At 35.1% G+C, this 23,275-nt stretch overlaps 1 non-coding gene and 1 pseudogene across 1 annotated transcript; one reads left to right on the forward strand and one right to left on the reverse strand.

Moving 5' to 3' along the window:
* The first annotated feature begins 3,206 nt into the window (after positions 1-3,206).
* LOC126690040 (oil body-associated protein 1A-like) lies at positions 3,207-4,529 on the forward strand (annotated as a pseudogene).
* Positions 4,530-23,160: 18,631 nt separating this feature from the next.
* TRNAK-CUU (transfer RNA lysine (anticodon CUU)) lies at positions 23,161-23,233 on the reverse strand. Its single transcript has one exon. It is a non-coding gene; the product is annotated as a tRNA-Lys (tRNA).
* Positions 23,234-23,275: the final 42 nt, after the last annotated feature.

The raw sequence follows: 23,275 nt of genomic DNA on the forward strand, positions 1-23,275 counted from the left end.
CCCTAACATTATTCATGAACCAATTGTACCACCAATTCTATCTTTTCAAGAAATTGCTAAAACTGAGTATTCAAGTACATAATAAAGAAGAGATAGAAACTTATGCAGCCATGTGAAAAAGGATCCAGTTGCTTATTTCCATTTTTGACTATTTGTTTCCTTTCTTTGAGAAGTGAAGATAACTTCACGAAAAGAGGGAAAAAAATATCAAACACACAGAGTGTATCAAACCAAATCTTTAAGAAAGACTCCAGTCTTGACAAGAAGTATGTTTTCTGCTTGGTGACAATGACAATTAGAAGTGTGTAGAGCCAACATTCAACATCTGATGGAGACAAGCCTAACATAATTTTGGAGATCCAGTTACAAGGGCCAACATACATAGTAGTGTGGTGGAACTTATAGCTAGTTGGTCACAGAAGTTTCACAGACCCAAAACTAAGGTGCTTTGGAGTATGATCCCCATTGTCTTATATGAGTCATATGGAGGGAAGGGAATACACATATTTTGAAGGGGATGAAAGGTGGATTCATGAGTTGAAGCTCTTTTTCATTCAGACTTTGTTTGAATGGGCAAATACTTCGGATGTGGTTAATTTCATTTCTTTTCCTGATATGATGGATTTTTGTACTTTCATTCCCTTTTAGTTTTTTTTTTTTTTTTTTTTTTTTTGACTTTTAGTACACTGCCTGTGTGCCTTGTTTTTTATTTTCTCTATTATTAATTTTCAATGAATTTTATTACTTATAAATAAATAAAAAGGGCCAACATACAAAATTTGGTGGAGACAAAGCTTACCTAATTTTGAAAATCCAGTTTCAAGGAGTCAAGCATTAAATCAGTTTTTAACGTGAGTCTTCCGTATGATAGTTATAAGACTTCTTTTGTGCATTAGCAGAACTGTAAGTATCTGCCAAGTCCACGGTTTTCTTATCGGTATATGTCAGCATATCCAACCTTGATTTGGTCTCTCTTTTATTTTAGGCTCTTCTTTTGTGTAGTTCCCATGTACTAGGGGATGCACCCTTTTTGCTCTTTTTTAAAGAAATTACTTATTAAAAAAGTATATTTCACAGTCTCACTCCCTTTAATCTAGGTGTAGGGTTTTGAAGAAGCTCTCAAGAGTCTTATTGGAGTTTCATTGAGTTCATTAGATAGTATCTAAAAAGTATAACACTTAGTCCTATGTAAATCATAGAATAAGAGTGGGTAGATGAAGTATAAAAGTGCATCAGGAATGTTGTGTGGTCATAAAATACCTATTAACTAAATGCAACTAAAATGAGAATGTTAAGATTGATAAGTAGAAATGAACGAAAAGACAGGGTTGAAAACAATGGATAAGTAGAAGACTCTGTTCAAACACAATACATTGACAGTTGTTTTAGAGCAATTGTACAGTGGGGTCAGGTTTGCAGGATTTGGCAGAATTAAGCATTTAACTAGGATTGACTTAAAATCTCAGGAATATATTTTGTCCCTTTAAAAATTACAAAAATAATGGTTTTTTATTCTATTTGAATAGTTCATGATTTTAGTTGTCTTAAATGCAGCTAAATTGGATGATTATGATAAAAGATGGGTTTGAATAAGCTTGGGCAATTGAGAACTTAATACAATGATCACCTGCCTAGACCTTTGTATAGTAGAAAGCCATTTCCCAATATTGATTTCCCTCCAGTTTGTGTGAAATGGACTAGTAGTTTATTTTATCTTGGTTGCACTTGCAGAAATGGACTAGTAGTTGGCTCCACTTGGATATTTAAATAAGCATGCAATAGTGCTTCTATGTAGTGAGAAATCTTATTCGTGGATCAGCTTTTTTGCTAGTTGGACATGTTTTTAGTACATTCCCACTGAAGATGTTTGCCTTATAACTCATGGCTGCACCCTTTCTTTGTTTTCAAACTTGCAGCCTCTGAACTAACAATTTTTTTCCCTCTGTTTTGATGTAAATTATTTTTTCTTATGCCAACCTGCTGCCCAATTTTTTCTATTATAGGAATTTATACAATCTGCTCACTCTTGCCTTTAAATGTAAAAGATCTTTGCCTTGGAAGGTTGAAGACTTGAGTTTATTTACTTATTTATTTATTTATTTTATAAAGCTCTAAGGGACAGGGACAATTTTTTTTGGCTTGGTCCAATCAAAGAAACAAAAAATTAGATGGAGCAAGTAATAATAATGGTTTTGAGAGCAACACTTACAAGTCAGTAGATGTTGAGGTGGTTTTGTGTGAATGGGGAAAAAAAAAATTGAGCATATTAAAGATAAGGACTTGGTTACTTAGGTCATTGCCTTACATAGATGGAGGATAGCAAGCATTTTCAACATTAAAGCTTCTTTATCATACCTTATTTTTTTATTTCTTTATCATACATTTTCAACGTTAAAGCTTCTTGTTGGGCTCATAATATGTCTTACTGTATCCATGCTTTTATTTTATATTAATTGTGGTTTACTTGTCATAGAGTGAATCCTTAATAATTGCTAACAATCTATTTGCTGCCATGGCAGATATATAGGCACTAAATAGAGTGGAGCTTGGACCCGCTGATGGTACCCAGTTGACTCGACAGTCGGATCATTGGTCAACTCCGCTTTGGAGGCGCGCCACCAACGAGGTATGTAGTTGTATTATTAATACATCTCCATTTTATAATTACCTCGTGTGCACTACCTAACACAATGCTCGTCCATGTGCAGGAGGTGCCTGGTATTGTAAAGGTTCGACGCTGTAAATGTTTACTGTCGTAGGGTAGGCTAGACCCACATATCATGCAATACATAAATGCGGTAGATTTGACTGGGTTATTCAAGGTTCCTGATATAGAGGTCGACTATGCCTTAATCACAGCCTTGGTCGAGCGGTGGTATCCGAAGACGCACACATTCCACTTACCCCATGGAGAAATGGGTATCACCTTGCAAGACATAGAGGTGATGTTGGGGATTCCGGTGGATGGGTTACCTGTCACTGGGAAGACAAACCTGCAATGGAACGTGGTGTGCCGAGATTTGTTGGGCCATGAACCTCCGCCCATGATACTGGACTCAAACAAGTCTATCCTTGCTGGGGTGAGGATAAGATACAAGTGGCTTGACGCACGGTTTACTACTCCCCCAGTTGCGGACACCGGTGACAAAGTCGTGCAGCAACATGCCCGCTAACACCTACTTGTTTGGATGGGGGCCCTATTGTTCATGGACAAGTCAGTGGACCAGGTCTCACTCTTGCCTCTGCAGTTTCTCAACCCAATCAACAACGCTAGCCGGTATAGCTAGGGTAGTGCAGCATTGGCTTGGCTTTATAGGCACCTTTGTAGTGCATCAAAGAAGGATGCGATGCAAATTGGAGGTGCATTGTTGTTGGTGCAACTGTGGGCCTATTCAAGGTTCCCACGAATATGCCCAATTGTGAGGCCGCCTTTACTGCCAATGCACTCAAGGCCCCTTGCCATTAGGTACATTCATTGAGTTCTTGTTATTCAAGCCAAGTGTCTGTCAGGAATAATTATTTATGTGTACCGTTATTATATTTTATTTTTGTCTTTGATATAATGAAAAATATGCCAAACTAACAAACAAAAAAAACTTATCAATGCTTAGATACTGAAGTATATGGATGTGAAGTATACTTATATCTTTTGATTCTTTTCCATTAAAGTTAGAATATAGTTCTAAACAAAACCTTGGTTTTTTAATTGTTGTGATTTTTGATTGTATGCTATTATATATTCATAAGTAATATTAATATATTATTAATAATCTTGTACATGGTCCTCGATCAGGTTTCATTTTTATGCGTATGACATGAGCAGGCAAGTGGAGGTGCACCACTATTGTGCACACCAAAATGAAGAGGTGCGGCCAGCAGTGCCTCATATACGATAGTCCTGATGCCAATGCGAGGCTTATTGGGGTGGAGTATATCGTATCAGAGAACCTGTTCTTGACATTGCCGGACGAGGAGAAGTACCTCTAGCATTCTCGTGAGTATGAGGTTAAGAGTGGCGTATTGTTCATGCCGGGACATGGAAAAGGTTGTTAAGGCCTATGGTAAGGTTTTCCACTTCAAGCAGGTTGACAAGGGTGACAATTTGCCTCTTGGCCTGCCCTAACTCATGATGGCTTTCACTTCAAATGGCCAGCTCTATGAACAACTTATTAAAGGTATTTTCGACCGTCATCTCTCCCTGCACAAACAAAATCATTAATATATAACAACACGCTTAAATTTGATTGAGATTGTTGAGTTGTGTTTAATTTTACTTAATATATTGGTGTAATACTTATTTTGCAGTAGTCATATACAATAATTAATGTCACTCATCATCATCATTATCATCAGATGTTGAGAGCCGTTATGGGATATCTGTTAAGAAAGAGAAGGAGAACCAAGGGTACATGTCGGGACCAACACATGGAATACACCCACTGGCAAATGGAGGCAAAAAGGGCCTTAAAACAAAACTGAGGGAGACAGACTGCAAACCCACAGATTCGGTGCCCAAAGTTTTTGTTTGAGACTATAAATACTAATTTGTACTACTCGCTGCTAATCGCTATTAATAACACTCAATGCTGCACGTATTAATTGTATCACATGGTAATGGTAGTACTGCTTTTGGACTTGCTAACAAGCTCATGTATCAAGTTTTCAAGAGGGAGCTTCACACACATATACACATAGATTAGGTTAGAGTAGAATTTCTATCTTGTATATATGAGACTGGTTTTTCCTTAATTGTTTATAAATGTTAATGCTTTATATGCTCTACTTACTACAAAAAAAGAGGGCTATAGTTGCATTTGAAAAACGCAGCTATAGGCTATAGCCATGTTTCCAAATGCAGCCTATCCTGTGCGACTATAGCCCCCTATAGGACCTAGAGCTGCGTTTCTAAAAACGCGACTACAGATCGCCCTATAGCTGCGTTTTCTACACCCTATAGCTACATTTTTACACACCCATAGCTTCGGCACCTATAGCTGCGTTTTGTAGAAAACGTGGCTATAGACCCGATTTGGGCTGCATTTAAAACATGGGTATAGGCTAAGGACCAATAGCTGCATTTTGTAGAAAACGCGGCTATAGGTCCAACTTATAACCGCGTTTTAAACGTAGCCCAAATTGGGCCTATAGCCGTGTTTTTTACAAAACGTAGATATAGATCCCGAAGCTATGGGTGTGGAAAAACGTAGCTATACAACGATCTGTAGCCGCGTTTTGCAAAACGCAGCTATAGGTCTTGGACTATGCCCACATTTTAAATGCAGCCCAAATCGGGCCTATAGCCGCGTTTTGAACAAAACGTAGCTATAGGTCTCGCATCTGTGAGTGTGTAAAAATGCGGCTATAGGGGGTTGAAAACACAGCTATAGAGCTGCGTTTTTAAAAACGTGGCTAGAGAAAGATAGTAGAAGGAAAAGAGAAACAGAGAGGAAGAAACAATAATGAAGATGATAGGGGAATGATCAAATATTTGAAGGATTTATAAGTAAAATAATGTTATGAAAAAGAGGATGTTGATCAATATACAAAATGTGAATTGACCTACTCCTAAAGGACTAAAATCCCAAGCTCAGAAGACCTAAAATGTCACAAAAAGAAGATGAAAGGATGCTGCCTAAAATAGTCAACCACTCATATCAAGACTGGAAAAAAATTACTTAATTACACAAATAGGCCTTTCAACACCATCAAAATTTCTACCATTCGTCTCTCGCGAAACGGTCCACAACACACAAAAGGGAGTAGCATTCCAAACCCAAAAATCCACAATAAGCAAAATCAAAACTAAGAACGAGTAGAAGATATACCCCATCTTTCTCTTCACTTTGGTTTGTTCTGTTCTGGGTTTGTTTGTTTTTTATCAAAACATAAAGGTGTTTCCTTTATTGGGTTTGATTCAGTTTCAGTTCAAAGGGTGGTGTTTTTTTGTTTTTGTTTTTGTTTTGAGTTTGGATTCTTAAAGAGATGGGTTTTTCAAAGAAGCCACAAGTGGAAGGAGGGCTAGTAGGCCTCCAACAGCTAAAGCAACAAGAATACCAGAGATATTGCCTTACCCACCAGCACCAGGGAAGCGTAGAACTACACCAAGATGTCATTTTAATGATGTAAGGGTGTTCTTTACTCTTCCTGATTTGGACACAGTTTTCAGAAGCCATGTTGAGAAAGCTAATTGAGCTTTCAGAAAGAGAAAAATTAGAGTTGAGAGTAGTAGTTGGCCAAAAAATTAGAGTTAAGGTTTAGGGGTTTTGTTGTGCTTTTTCTTTTTTCTTTTTTACTTTTCTCTATTTGGGTTTTTATTTATTTTTAATATTAATCTCTATTCTCTGTTGATGGTTGGTGGAGACTGGAGAGAAGTGGGTATTAGTTTATCGTTTTTCAAGTTTATTGCTTTCTAGTGGATACTTTTGGTTGCTAAAGTTGTTTTTAGTTCTGCTTTGTGCTTGTGTTTGAATGGAATGAGTTTAATTACATTGTTTTTTACTTATATGTCACTGTTCATAAGAGAAATAATACTCAAGCACTTACAAATAGGATGCTAACCTAGGACTGGACCATGCATTTACCTTAGCAAAATCCTTAAAGCAATATAGCAGTGTATTGAGTGAAGCTTGGGAATGTATTTCTTATGCAGATAATATTCTCAACTTGGCTAATAAGGTTTTACTAGTTATTAAGCTTCTTGTAAGTGATGATGATGTAGAGGCTTAGGCAATTTGCAAAGAACTCAAGTGGCTTGCTAGCGACTAACCTAGCTAAACAACTAGAAAGAACATAAAATAAAATAGGATTTGGCTTGTAAGTATGTAACATAAGGATATTTAATAAGATCATTACCATTGATTGAGGAGATGTAACTTTCAATTTCCTTAGAAGAGCTGCAAATTGCACTAGGTTCAGTTTCGTTATAGTCATCACAGTTTCTCCATAAATTGTCAAATTCATCATGGGAACCATCACAACCCTCAAAAGTTATGGATTAATGCTGCATATTGTTTGGGTGAACATTTCCACCTCTTGCTTATATACCAAACTGAGCCCACATTTCCACACATACAAGCCTGGCCTAGTGCTCTCAAATACAACCTCAATCTGATTGAATTCACCACTCCAAGTAGTAGCAAACCAATCATCACAGGGCAAATACAATAGCCAAATGTGCCTCGCAACAAGTTTTGTGCTACAAAAAATTTTACTTTGAGAAGTCTATTGTGGCAGAAGACAATTCCCCAGGGTTTCCTGGGGGCTCATTCTATCTTAAACAAGTTGTGGGTCTTTAGCCCACTAAAATAATATTCAATTTTATTTAGTCATTAAGTATTAGGCTTCCCTTGCTACATCAGCTTGGAACCTGTTATTTTTGCATAATTTCCTTTAAGAGTATGACACCTATTATGGCCTTCCCCTTTTAGTTAATGTCTGAGGGGAACGTGTTCTCTAAATACTATGTTGTCATTCTTCTAAGATTTAAATGTGTCTATGTTTGTGATGTAGTTAAAATAAATAAATAAATCTTGACAATTAAGAGCTGGATATACCAATAAGAATTAAACACAAAAAAAAAAAAAAGAAGAAAAAGCATGATACCCATTTACAAATATATCAACTCTATTAAACCCAAAGCCACCACCAACGCCAAAATTTGACACGCACACACAATCGGGCATCATACCCATCCTCAATGGACAAAATTTCACATGGGTTTCGATCGGGATGAATAAACTTTGGGGGAAAATCGAAGTGTGCCTGAAATGGGTTTTGATTGGAGCCGTTGGAAAGCCCTTTTTCCTTGCGTCGGTGAATTCGACGAATGAACTCACCTCTTTACTGAAAATGGCATGAATAGAAAAACGATTCCTACAAATAGAGAGAGGATCAATGAGAGAGAAAGGATCTATGAGAGAGAAAGAGAGAGAGATAGAGAGAGCTTACCGATTGATGAGGGAGGCTAAAAGGCGTGAGGTTTGTGGGTATTGGGTTGAGAGCACAGTGGCGAAAGGTTGAGAGCACGGCAGTGAGATTAGGGATTGGGAGCTAGGTTGAGAGTGAGCTGAGAGTGTTTTTCAAAGGTTATTTTCAATTGTGTTGAAATTTAGGGTTTTTTTTTTCAATTTATAGCAAACCTAGAGCGTTTAATCAAATGTAGCTCTATAAATGTTTAAACTGCGTTTATTAAAAGTAGCTCCAGACATGTTTAAGCTGCGTTTAATGAAACACAACTCTATATCAGTTTAAGCTGCGTTTATTAAACACAACTTTGGGATATATTGAAGAAAAAAAATCCCCGGATAGGTCTTTAACCGCGTTTTTTAAAATGCGGCTTGAGTCCTATCCAGCTAAACGCAACCTCAACATCATAAAACGCGGCTTTAGAGCTGGTCTATAGCCGCGTTTTATAAACACAGCTATACGTCCAAGGGTGGAGCCGCGTTTTGCATGAACGCGGCTCAAATTACCCCCTGTAGTTGCGTTTTTTATAGTGTTATACGCTATAGCTAGCTCTTCCTTTTGATCAAAAAATTGTATTCAACACAAGGGCGTAGCTATGTGTAATCCCCCCCAAAATTTTGAAATTTTTTTAAATATATATATAATTATTTTAATGTTTTCAAAATTTAGTCTAAAAAATAAGAGTTGGCCCCCCCAAATATTTGATTTAATCCAATGATGCTCTTAAAAAAAAAAAACTGGTCTAACAATTATAGAGACATAACATTATTTTTCACAATTCTATTTTTTATTGTAAAATATGCTCTTATATCTGTTAAATATTTGATAAATTTTGGCACCAAACATATTTGAATTTATATCTTTTTCAACCAGTTATATGGAAATTAACAAGTCATTGACTCATTAAAACTAGAATTGTGAAAAATATACATGAAATGTCTCTTTAGTTACTACATAATGAGTTAGAGCAAGATAATTTCAAATATGTTTGAAGTCTAACTTATTCCTCCAAGTTTTGGATCATTCATGTTTTTGAAAATTTCATTAGTTCAATTGAAAGATTTTTTACTTAATTTAGTATAAAATTTGATAATTTGTATCGAAAATGAAATTTTTTAAGAATTTCACTATTAAAATAGTAAAAATGAATTTTATTTTATGTAAGGTCGCCACCAAACATAATTTTGATTGAAATTACTAAGCTCTTTTTTTTGTTGTTTGATGTGTGTATATATATAACTTATCAAATAAAAAAGCGTATGTATATGTGTATGTGGGGTTGTCTTTATAAATATATTAGAGTTGCAACTTAGCCCCCCTAAACAAAAATTCCTGGCTCCACCACACACGAGTGTTTCAAAGCTTACGTTTTGTTGGAAAATTGTACCTGTGAAGTGCTTATAATCAATTAATCATAGTAACAAAATTCTCTCTTTATCTCTCCAAAAGGGATTTTTGGAATACATTCATATATATATATATATATATATGAGATGATTCTTTTGGATTTTGAAAAAAAAAAATTTTTGTTATTATTTAGAAAAAAAGGAATTTAATTTTTGGATTTTGTGATATTTTAGAAAATGGAATATTTTCTTAGATATTTTGGAAAATATAATTTTGAAAATTTCTTAGAAAGGATATTTTTAGAAAGTGTATTTTTTTTTCATGAGTGTGTGGTGGAAATGATATTTTAAAGAGAAAATAGAAAAATTTAGAGGATTGGAATGCAGTTTAATTTCAAGGAAAATCCATGTCTATTAGAAAGTTATTTTCAATTCTTGGGAAAAACATTTTTCTAGAAAAGTTCCATGAACATAGAATGCATTTTGGTAAAGAAAATATCCCATAGTTTTATTTGGAGAATGATTTTTCAATACATAATCCATAATTTTGATTAGAGATAAGATAAGAAACATCATCTAAGATAAATGATTCCTTAATATGGAATCTATAATTTCAATGAGAGATAAGAAATATCATCTTAAGATAAATTTAATGGGAAATTTCGATTAGAAATGAGAAATATCATCTTCAGATAAATTTAATTTTAATGGGAATTGATCATTCATTTTAGTAAGGATTTACTAAAATTTATATTCAATGCAATTAGATTCTAGAAGAATATAAGAATAATCAAGATATTATAATGGAGACTTAAGGATTTAAAATATAGAGTAATAAAGTGATAGTAATTTTATTAAATGTAATTTAAGTAGTTAAAGAATGCTTAGTAAACAAAAAGTAGTTTTTTTTTTTTTTTTTGATGAAAAAACAAAAAGTAGTTAAAGAATATCATGTGTAAAAAACAATTTACAGTGCAAATATAATAAAATAAAATTAATGGTGACTTTAGGCTTTTTAGAAGATAAAAAGGAGTCAAAGACTTATTGGAGCTAGGCTTTTATTTTTCCCTTTGGTTTAACTTTCAAGTTTTATATATCAATTATGTAGAGCATTTTGCATTAGATAATGCAAAAAAAAAAAAAAAAAAAAAAAAAAAAGGCTCAATTTTATATATTCAAGCTCCAAAATCACCCACACTAGTCAAGCTCAGAGCATTTGCATCAGTTAGTGCAATAATTTTTGTCTAGCATAACAACTATTTTTTCTATTTTACATACTCACTTTTCAAAACACCTCACACCAGATTATTTATTTTATATTACATTTCATTAAAATATCAATTTTTCTTGATTCTTTTAATTTTTTTTCTTCACACACAACTACCATTTACTCTCTTCCTTCATCCTCGAGATACATAAATAAATAATAAACAACTAAATACAAAATTAATAATGTCAGTGTAAATTTACACAGTTAATGTAGCAAACTTGTAAATTTACACAATTATACACAAACTGATGTGGGTTATTTTTAAGCAAAAATGTATAAATTTTACACACTTTTTCTATTATACACGGACTGATGTGAATGCTCTAAAGATGTGTAAATAGTAATAGTGTAAATTTACCCTAGCGCTATTCATTTTGTATTTATTTATTTTTATTCTTTATTTACATATCCTAAAGATGAAGGAAGGAAGTGGATAGTGATTATTGTATATGAAGAAAGAGAAAAAATAATGCTTTTTTATTTTATTTTATTTTATGGAATAGAGACTAAGTTGTTAGTTTCTGGTAGTAAATTTTGAATTCATGAGGGGTCCTTTGAATCCACAAGGTAATAGGTCTAGAGTCCACTAGAGAAAACAATAGACAAAATTCTGAATTTTATTAATAATAATCTCTGAAAAATGTTTACAAACTTGGAGACCTATTAAAGGGTTCTGTAAAACAAGACAGACAAGAAAATATATTAAAAAATAAGTCCTAATTAATACCTAATAGGAACCAAATTTGACCTAAAAAGCATTAAAAATACCTAAAAGCAAGAAAATAAATTAACTAAACCCAAAATAACGAAAATTACGTAAAAATACCAAAATTAATAAATTACAAAAATTTAATAGTAGATTATATCTTACATCAATTTTGCATTTTTTTTTTAATTCTTTCTTTACGTATCCTAATGATGAAGGAAGAAAGTGGATGGTGATTATTGTTTGTGAAGAAAGAGAAACAATTTTTTCCAAAAGAGAAATTGATATTTAAATGAAATGTAGTGTAAAATAGATAATTTGATGTGAGCACTTTTGAAAAATGAGTATGCAATAAAATAGAAAAAATAGGTTTTTATGTTAAAATAGACAAAAAAGTGCAGGGGATAGAAAATGATGATGCACGAAAATCAGTAGGCTAAATGCTCCAGCTTCAATGGCGGTTGGTTGACTAGAAAAGGAAGAAACGAACTATCAAAGGTGATTGGGGTGAACCGGCCAAGGACTCTCCAACGCTTAAGTCAGTTTTCTCTCTACCTCGGGTCTTTTAAGTGTAGAAATAGTGAAAAAACATATATTGGTTGGATGAGGCTTGGCCCTTTTATAGAAATTTTGGAGTGTGTCTACTTGTTAGGAGCCACTGACATTGTGGGAGATGTGTGGACTTAGTGGGGAGAATGGAGCGAATTTCAGAGAATTCACCCCATGTTCTGAAGTGAGGGTTAGTGGTCTAACCATTTGAGATCGTAGAAAACATTCAGAAAGTTTCTAAGTGTTTATTGGTCGTCCATACTCTAGCATGGTATGGACAACCACGTTCTCTATGGATGACCAGACATTAGTTGGACGACTGATTTCCTGCTTGTGAATCTTTATTGTATGTTTGTGGTGCATACTCCTTTTACCTTTTTTAGGGCTATTTTGGATGTTGTTGATATTGGACAACCACTATGGATGAAGAATACTTGTTGTTGACCATCATCAGATGCCCCCTTGTGCATAAGTCATCCATGCCTTCATCATATTTGTTTCCTTTTGCTCTTTTTTTTTTTTTTTTTTTTTTTGAATTATACACACGGCGTCAATGATTTGGAGAAATCAACTAGTTTAGCTGCTGCCACGTGGCTTGATCACAGCGATCAGAAGGTCGCGTCGCTTCATTCCTTGAAAAAATGGCCATATGGCGTTTTCTGGTTGGCTCATGTCATTTTAGTGACCCACTTGGTCCCCTATAAATAGTTCAATCCCTCTCTTACCCTCTCACTTTCTCATATTTTCTTCTCTAACATCAGTCGTCCTTCGTGCCTCGTATAGAAGTTCTCTTCTGTCCTTAGTCCTCTCTGTCTAGAATCAGGTATCATCTTCTCTTTGTTTGTAGGCTTTCTTCTATAGAATTCTTTACAAATGGCTGAGATTGTAGTGTCCTCATCTAGTGATAGGCATGAGAGAGAGATAGATGAGTACTATGACGAAAGTAACAGTAGTGGTAGTAGCAGTGAAAGTAGTAGTGGTGAGAGTAATTCCATGGACGAGCAATACTCGTCTTGAGTCCCTCTAGAGGTCCCCTAAGAGGAGATAAGGAGGAGGGCAACTTCTGGGTCGTCTGCTGGCCCGTCCATTCCTTCTCCTAGTGTAGAGGTGGACATCATATATAGTTATGTTGTGAACATTCCATCTAGAGTAGATGAAAAGAGACTTTACATGCTTAGTAGTAGTAGTTAGAGTAATTCCATGGACGAGCAATACTCGTCTTGAGTCCCTCTAGAGGTCCCTTAAGAGGAGATAAGGAGGAGGGCAACTTATGGGTCGTCTGCTGGCCCGTCCACAAGTGTTCAACCGTCCATTCCTTCTCCTAGTGCAGAGGTGGACATCATATATAGTTATGCTGTGAACATTCCATCTAGAGTAGATGAAAAGAGACTTTACATGCTTAGAGATAAATACCAAATTCTTGACGAGGTCAATCCTCGTCTTGCTGCCTCTAGTGAATGGTGTTGTACCCCAAATTTTCCTGGGGTTGGTATATATGAGGCTTAGCTATTAGGGGGCCTTAGGTTGCCTTTGAATGTCTTTACTAGAGAACTCCTTCATAGGTTAGGTATAGAACCAAACCAACTTAACCCCAATGGGTGGAGGACCATAATGGCTATGCAAGTACTATAGAGAGAGGCTTTCGATGGGAATCATCCTCTTACTGTGGACGAGTTCCTGTATTGTTATAAGCCCCTTGAGATAAGCCAATCCCTTGGTTTCTACCAATTCTCAACTTGGGGTTCTAACTATAGGTTAATTAGGTCCCTTCTCATGTCTGATAAGAGGTGGAAGACGGAGTTCTTCTTCGTCTTTGGGTATTGGGCTAGAAACCCTGTTAAGGTAGGCAGGGAGTGAGATGGGTCATCTATATGCTTAGGGTATGCTGCTTACTTTTGTCTCATCTTGAATATTTTGTTATCTTCATCTAACTCTTATTACTTTCTCTTTTTAGTGGTAGCTCATCCCTCATTGAGTAAATTTTATTTGAACCGCGTCCAATAAGCACCCTCTTTTATTGACAAAACCTTCCATTCTTTAGTGACATTCCACCGTCTATCAACTTAGGGTCTTGGACCTCTTCCTACAGAGGTAGCATTAGCTCACGAACTCACTACTCGTCGACATAAGTTATTTATGTTTTTTGCACTTTTGCTTGTTCATTCTTATTTAATTTGTCTAGACTCTAGCAATCTTCTCTCTCCTTTTCTTGTATAGGAATGGCAACAACGAAGGAGAACAGGGGAAAGGCCTTGCAAGTGATGAAGCCGTCCAGATAGAGGGGGACGTCCTTACTCAGTCTCATCCAACAACTTTGGAGAAAAGGAAGACTATATCCAAGACGCTTGATACTGGAAGTATTCCCAGCCGTCAGGGCAATAAGAAGCCTAAACTTGGTTCTTTCACCCTATCCAAATCTCTTGTCATTGACGTTGACCCCTCTATTCCTCCTCCTGCTTCCACTCAGCTGTCTACGACTTCTCAGGTTACTACTACTCCTGACGCAAATCTGTCCTTAAACCCATTATGGACACAACAGGTTTTGGAGGCACCCAAAACCGCCCAACCCTAAGGTTAGCTTCCTATCATTGTGTCTTATGTTTTAACCCTATTAAAGGCATACTTAATAGTTGTATCTGACACACACACACACACACACACACACACACAAACATGCATCTAAACACACAACATGGCATCAATCATCTCTAACCATACATCTATCATGGCATACCCTAGCATTTATCTAGCATACATGTCATGACATCAAGGCATTTCATCACACCACAAACCCTAATCATACATCTAATCATGCCTCATCACATCGCAAACCCTAATCATACATCTAATCATGGGATCACATCATATTACATCATCTAAGGCAACAACATGGGTATTAAGATATTCAAACAAGCATGTGATAAAGCACAACCCATCAAATAAGCATATTCACATCTATCATTAAACAAAACCCTACTCAAAGATGCATGTTCATGTGAATGCATGTCTTACCTTTTCTTACCTTGCAGCAACTCAGCACTTTTGGTAATATGGATGAATATGTGAATGCGTGTTCATAGTATTGAGATAAAGACTACATAAAACAAACCCTAATCTAAGCATGTGAAGTCAAACATCTAATTTATCATGTGAACTAGAAGCTTAAAAAGCACAAAAGCATGGAAATGAGTCTAAATAGAAGTATACATACGAAAGCAGAAGCAAAAACAGAAGAAAACAAAACTAGGGTTTCTGGATGGATTCATGCGTACGCATGAACAACCCTACGTGCGCATAATCAAGCATATGTATGTAGCCTTGATCATGCGCACGTGGGTTTCAAAACACAAATTCTAACAACCTAACATGCTTAAAATATAAATAAAACATAAACCTAGTCTAAGCAAACATGTTATAAGCATAAACAAGGCAAAGAAATGAATTAAAACATAAACTAAAAGCATAAATGAAAAAAGTTTAAAAAGAGAATACCTCAAAGCAAAAGCTCCTAGGCTTGATTTTTGACCGTTCCCCTTAGTCAAATCTATCACAAACCAATAAGAAAGTGATTAGTAATCTTAAAATTCAAAGATCAAGGCCAAAAAATGCCCCAATAAAATAAAATTGACTTTAAGATGTTTTGTGAAAACCTCCCTCTTTGATTCACTATTTCTAGTGAATCTTAGTGTTTTCCTGTGGGATTTCTGTGTTTTTTTGAAAGGTACCATGTATGGCTATTTATATTGTAAAAATGAGGGTTTGGAACGGCTCCCAAACGATGTGGGATTCGTTCCAAACCTCAATCTTTAATGCAAAAAACTTGCCTTTTTAGTGCTTCTAAAACCCTACCTACGTGCGTAGACTTTTACCTGTGTATGTAGGCTTTTATGCTGCGTGCACAAGTTCATGCTTGCGTACACAGGTTTAGGGTTTTTTTTTTTGCCTTTATTTTCAAAAAATAGATTTTTATCTCATTAAAAAGTTATATTTTCCATTTAACATCTCTCAAGTCAATTTGTAATCTGATTGGGCCCTAAACCAACCTTGGATCTTAGAATTTCAAGATCGTTCCCTTTAGCCATTTTTGCTACAACGGGATTCTATACTCATCGTGGCATTTCGACAAACAATTCATATGCATATCATAATCGGTTACATGCCAACATGAAAATTGCAAATTAAACTCACATAATTCAAATACAAAGATAGGCAGGAAGAGAAACATACAAAATTACACGAAAGAGAGAGAAACCCACAGCTTAATTTCATAGAAAACACAAAAACCACACACAAAAGTTGAACACAATTGATCCTTAAATGTAGAACACAACTTACAAATAAATGCAAAACACCAACACATTAGAAAGTATGGGAAGTTAGACACAACTTATAGATAAATGCAGCGTCTCTCGCCCATAGTGACAGTAACAACGTCCCAAGCGGAGAGAAGGTGGGCTCAAGCGAAGGAAGAATAGAGGGGATCGGGTTTTGTTGTTCCGCTTAATGGTATTACCATGTTTCCTTTGTTTTGATGGTTTATTAGTTGGTGGGTAGGTGCAATTCATTGAAGAGGAAGACGATGAAGCATTAAAGCACATTGAAGACATCTCTGGCACAGCAGTTGAGAGAAAGAAGAACACCATTCTGAGAAATTAGCCATTGGCGTAGATGAGAATCCAACGCACCATTTTGTGAGAAATCTCCTCTGTATTTGTTGTTTCGTGGGTCATGAACAGTGCACGTGGAATATCCCAGGTTTTAAAAACAAAATGCACCGTTCAGAACCATTGTAGCAATGTCTTTTCAAAAAGAGTTGTGGGTCATGAACAGTACATGCATGCCCAATTTTATTAGAACGGTGCGTTCAGCCAATTTTTTCTGCGTTTTTTCTGAAGTTGGCTGCATTTATCTTGGAGAGCACTGTAACTGTGGGTCCCACTATGTAAAACGCCAAACGCAGACATGGGCAGGAAATGTGTTTTCCAAACGCACACTTATTATATTTTCCCCCTTATATTGAGGGGTTTTACAATGGAGTCACCATTTATTTTAATTCAAGGAAAAATAAGAAACCATATGAAAAATACAACATTTTTATTAATATATTTGAATGTACATCATTTCAAAAATAACTAAAGCAATACATGGTGTTGATTCTAGATAAAATCTAAGAATACATTGTTTTGATTGTAGTTACAATCTAGAAATTGAAAGTACAAGGAAATATTTTAATCTTTGAATTTTTTATCTAAGTTCGGAAGCTGTGTTACAAGATGGAAAAGTGTTAGGCACCTATCTTGTCTAGTAAAATCAATCTTCTATACTTTGATGGTCAATGGTTATATTATATCATCCAAATAGCAAGTCATATCATCCAAAAACACATTATCCAAGATTGAAACAAGCATTCAAATAAGCATGGTGAAAAACCATAATTAAAACATACAATCACATTTAAATAATTTGGAAACATGGTGATTATGTGTGTTGTAGGTGAAAACCCTAATTGAAACATGTAATTCAATTATTTTAAATCAAAAGGCATGGAAACATGTTTATAGTTAGGTGTAAAAACTTAATTCTAAACATGTGATCACATTATTTGAATTAAAAGCCTAGAAACATGTTTAATATCAAAACTAACAAAGTTCTAAAATCTAGCACGCTTGCATACAAGAACATATGAAGAACATTATGAGTCCGTTTGGATAAGCGTTTTCAAGGACAAAACGCATGGCTAAATCTCAGTTTGGAATTTTAGAATCATTTAGCATTGCGTTTTTAACTAGATTGCATTTATAAAATTGCAAAAATTTGCGTTTTAAAAAAGCGACTTGACGTGCTTTTCTCAAATTGCGCAATTTTAACCAAAAGCCATGACCGCCCAACACTTTAGACATTGACAATACCTAAACTGCCCTTTAGCTATTGCTTAATTCTCAAACAATTAAGCAAATAGAACTTCAAACATCTTCCCCAGAATGTTTGCTTCAGCAAACTTCTTGGTTAAGGACCACCAAAATATAAAACACTTCCCTCCACACTTAAATACCACGAGTTGAGAGCTTAAGTCCCATTGAAGGAATGAAAACTAGCAATTGTAATCGTGCAAGTTTCAATGGTTGGTGTCATTTGCAAGAAATGTTGTTGTATCCTAGTCCTCACACATGTCTCTTAGTAGTTAGTTCTATTCTAATATTCACACATGTATTCCACTTTGTGTCTTGTACACAAAATGGACTATGATATACTGTTAATTATGTTCTCTTTTGCACAAGCTAATAAAAATTTCTATAATCACCGTAAAAAGAAATATAGTTAAGTCCTTTTTGGTAATTTGCACCTAATACAATAACTTTAGAACAGTTTTTCACAAGTTTTACCAAACACTTGTTAGTGGTTTTAAAAGCTATGTTCTTAAAATGCATGTTTTTAAAACGCAGTTTTTTAAAAACGTACGTTTTAAAACAGCTTATCCAAACTGACTTTATGAAAACATCCAAGAACATAAATATAAGCATTAAACAATATTCAAAATAAAAGCATGTTTTTATAGAAACAAATAAAAAGAGTTTTAGATATCATATCTACATGCATTAGCACTCCAAGGGAAGCAATGAGTTCCTCTTACAGGTACTTAAGGAGTGAGACAACATATGTGAAGGTTTGAAAACTCAAAATCGAGAGGATTTGATGTTTATCCCAAAAGGGCACCTTACTTTGTTACTTCCTCTAGAGTGCATAATTAAGGTGTCAATGTCAAGTCTTAATTTTGTGTCTAATTTACCGTTTTTGCGTTGATAGGCCAAAAACGAATTTACCCCTTGTAATAAATTAACCAATTAATTTAGCCAAGTGAATCAATTAAGTTAATTAACATGCAAACGCGTGGTAGCACAAACAAATCACTAATAAACTAAGTATGCAGCAGAAAATAAATTTGACACAGTAATTTGTTTACGAATGGGGAAAACCAACACGGCAAAAACCTCACCGGGTGATTTTAAGGTCACCACTCCCGAAATTCCACTATTATCACAGCAAGCGGTTACAAGTAAAGGAATCCCAGTATTTTATACCAATCTACAGTTAAACCTTTACTCCAATACCCAATTGGACTTGTTCTGTAGTGACAATTTCTCCTTTTTATGCACGGCTCCCAGTGAGTGACTAACCAATTACGCAGATCCCAGTACGCAACTTCAATCACCAACTAGAGAAAGTTGTTGGCTGCAAAGTTCTTCAGTTCAACGATGAAGATCAAGAAGATGCTTGGTCACAAAACCCTACGGTGCACAAACACAGCAACTTCTTCACAAGAATGATGAACTAGGGCAAATTCTGTCTCCGGTCACAATTTTCTTGAACAAACTTCGTTCAACACTTGTGTAACTTGTGAACACTTTGACGGCTCTTAAAATAATCATTTTATATGTCTAGGGTTGTGAGAAAAGAAAGCCCAAACACATAAATACGGATTGGAGTTAAAACAGAACTGAAATTTTGTTTTTCATAAATCTCAACAGATACCCTCTCTGTCGAGCTGCTGTCGAGCCACCGGTTTCAACAACTCTATAGGTCTCGATAGATAGCTAGCTGTCGAGCTTTAATGAACAGCATTTCTTCAGCTTGTTTCTTGGACAAACTTGCATGACTTTAACACTTGATTTTGAAACATAGTTTCTTGAAGTATTAAACACATCCTAGATCTACCCAATTACAAGTAAAGTGTGTTTTGTGAAAGGATTAGTCAATTACATAAAATAGTGACATATGTTCCTAACAAGTGAATCACATATGTCCTAACATGTGTAATAGGAGTAAAATATTTTTTTCCTAATTTTTAAGCCTATTATTTGGATCTTGATACACTCAATGTGCATTGTATTTTTATTTATTTATTTATATTTGATATACAATTCTCATCATTGATAAATATGTTAGCCACTCTAATTAAATAATATAATGGATGGAAGCAATTAACGATTAAAATATATATGAAGAAATTAAAAAAAAAAAAACTTAATTATTTATCATCAATAGTTTTTATTCCAAATTTTTGTTGTTCTTGTTATTGTGGGCGCAAGCGCCCGCGATGTGGTGTCATCCCCCCATCATGTTTTAGGGAGTACGCCTTGGCCTAGGGTGGACCATGGCAGAGGGTGGACCATGGTAGAGGGCGTAAAATGATGTTGCCACCTAGTTTAGGTCCAAGAACCATAAAGATAGCACCCTTTGTGGAATGACTGATTTTTACCAGAGCACATGTCTAAAGTTTAGGTATAGGGATAAGAATGCATTAGGCACCCAACCCAATCTCACACGACTCATGGGTTGGCTTCCACTCATTGTGTTCCAAATCTTAATTTCATTAAAGGCATATTTGACATGTTATTATAACTCACACACACACTAGCATTCATATAAAGCAATCAACATGGCATAATCATCCCCAAACCTAACATTCATCTATCATGACATGTAAGCATATTTCTCTAAAAGCAGAAACATCACAAGCAAGTCAAGACAAGCATGTTAAAACATCAAGAGCATGAAATTCAATCAAGCATAGCATGTTTATCATCCCTATCATATTCATCAAACAAATGCATGTTCATGTGATAATGCATGACTTCCCTTATTGCATTACAGCACCCACGCATTAATGCATGATGCATGATCATGTTCAAATGCATGTTCATGGTATCCAAGCAATCTAAAACCCTAATAGGCATCAAAGAGATAAAACAACAACGAAATGAAATAAAACAAAGAGACAAAGACTTAAGGACAAATAAAACAGGTTCAATAGAAGGTAAAACATGTGAATAAGACAAAAGAAAAACAAACATAAACAAAATCAGGATTTCTGGGTAGGAGTATGCATGCGCATACATAGGGTATGTGTACACAGACTAACTGTATGCGTAAGCATACTACGTGGATGAGTTCACATGTAGATAGCATGCGTGCGCATCCACACCCAAGAACACTCACTAGAAACTATAGAACAAAAACATTGAAAATAGAAATCTATTAACCTAATATGCTTTAAACACAAACACAAGGTAAACCTAGGCTAAACAAACATGTTATAAACATATAAACACATATAGAAACATAAAGAAACCTAGGAAAACAAAGAAAAGTGAAGAGTCAAAGTTAGAAACTTTACCTCAACACTAGGACTATTTAGAGCTTGATTTTGACTGTTCCCTTTAGTCAATCTAGTCACAACCAAATCAAAATAAGTTAGTAAACTTTAGAACTCAAAGATCAAGACCAGAAAATGTCTCAATCAAGCAAAATTTGACTCGAGGATGTTTTGTGAAAAACTCCCTCTTTGATTCACTATTTTCTAGCAAAACTTATATGTTTTTCCCATTGGAATTTCTCCTCTTGAAAAAGTACCATTTTATGGCTTTATATAGTCGAAAAATAGGGGTTTGGGGCGACTCCCAGACAACGTGGGATTCATTCCAAACCTAGTTTAAATGCAAAAAATTTGTTTTACATAGTTTCTAGAACCCTAGCATGTGCACACATGCAAGTGTATGCACATGCATGCATGAAGCATGCATACGCAAAGCTTAAGCATGTGTGCATATACACGCACGCATGTTCTAGGGTTTCCATGGTCTTTCTTTTCCAAAAATAGTTTATTTGGTCCAAAAATAAGTTATATTTTTCATAAACACTTTCCTCAAGTCAATTTCCATTTGATTGGGCCCTGAACTAACCTTGAGCTTTAGAATTTAGAGAACGGGGGCCTGAGTCATAAGGAGTATAAAATGCGGTGTCTACAGTTATGTTATGCACTTAACCCTCCAAATTTCATCACTATTGACTCCTCTTCCAGACCCAACACTACTAAACTATTCTCTTCCTAACACAAACCCACTAGGATTGCTACTCCAAGCCCATCACCACCAAACTCTACTTGTCCATGTCCAAAGCCCATTGAAGAATATTGTTCCAAGCTTGTCATTATCAAACATTATACCTCCAAAACCATCACCACCACCAATGAGTGCTCTAACTCCAAAGTTGCCAAAACCATTTACTCAAGTGCCAACAAGTTCTAAGACTCCATTTCAACATCTTAAATAATAATAACATAAAGAATGACACAAATAACAAGATAATAAATGATTTGAAAATGCATTGAGCCATACGCGAGAGAGAGAGAGAGAGAGAGAGAGAGAGAGAGAGAGAGAGAGAGAGAGAGAGAGAGAGAGAGAGAGAGAGAGAGGCCTTTGGTTGACAATATGATATAAAGAAGAAGAGAGACAATTGATGAGAGAGAAGAATCGGTTTCAGCCCTGTTTTTCAGCAGCAATTAATCTCTAGCACCGTTGCTCACTAAAGCATCATTGTTGTTTTTTGGATGTAAATTTAGTATTGGCTTGGTCTATATTTATTGGTCAAGAACCAAAATTTTCACCTATATGGTTGAAATGACTTGATATGGGGCTAGTATTTGGAGCGATACAAAACAACTGCATTTATATACCAATCTAGGTATTGATAAGGAAAATACGGTGCGAAAATTGTCTCACTTGGTAGACAACCCATGTTGCAATCTACATTTAACCTCAACTAGGGGGAAAATGGTTATTTAACATTCAAAGGGTAAAATAATAATTTTGACAATAAGATATGCAATTACTTCACATAAAATTTTTTTTAAGTCTTAAGGATCGAAACGATATGCCATGGGCTTTAATCGGACCGTGTAATTAAAATATATTACAAAATCAAATTTCAATGGCTGATATGCATTCACATGATTTGGGCTTAATCACATAGGAATATGAATAATTGATTTTAATTGGTTCATTAAAATAACAAATTTAAAATTAATGATATGTCACAATCTTATTGAATGAGGTTTACAAGAATTATGTGAGTGTCTGTTTAGATAAATTAGAATATTTGATATTAATAAATTAAGATAATTGTTAGAATTATCTTGTGTAAATGGGTAATTAAATCAATAACTTGGATTTAGTAATATCAAAATAACAATTTTATAACTAGAAATTAGCCACATCATGCATTTCACAACGGCTAGTTTCAAGCTCAAAGTAGCTGTTGGAAGCTCAAAATTCAAAAAATATCGAAAAATGTACCAGTACAAGGTACAAGTCAGCACTTGGACCATACCTCCATTTTTCGATCAGCACTTGGATCAATCCTCCATATTAAAATTCTAACGCTAAGCACAATTTTGTCAAAAAAAAAAAAGATAAAAAGAAATTCATGTTTTAGAATGCATTTTACGAGTTAAATTTAAAATGGATTGAATAAAAGATTTTATAATGCGCCCACCGTGGGGCTCGAACCCACGACCACAAGGTTAAGAGCCTTGCGCTCTACCAACTGAGCTAGACGGGCCCGTTTGGTTGTCCAATCTATACAGTTTTTATAAAACAAAAT

Source organism: Quercus robur, chromosome 6 (genome assembly GCF_932294415.1).
Source record: "Quercus robur chromosome 6, dhQueRobu3.1, whole genome shotgun sequence".
In the NCBI taxonomy this organism is placed as follows: Eukaryota; Viridiplantae; Streptophyta; class Magnoliopsida; order Fagales; family Fagaceae; genus Quercus; species Quercus robur.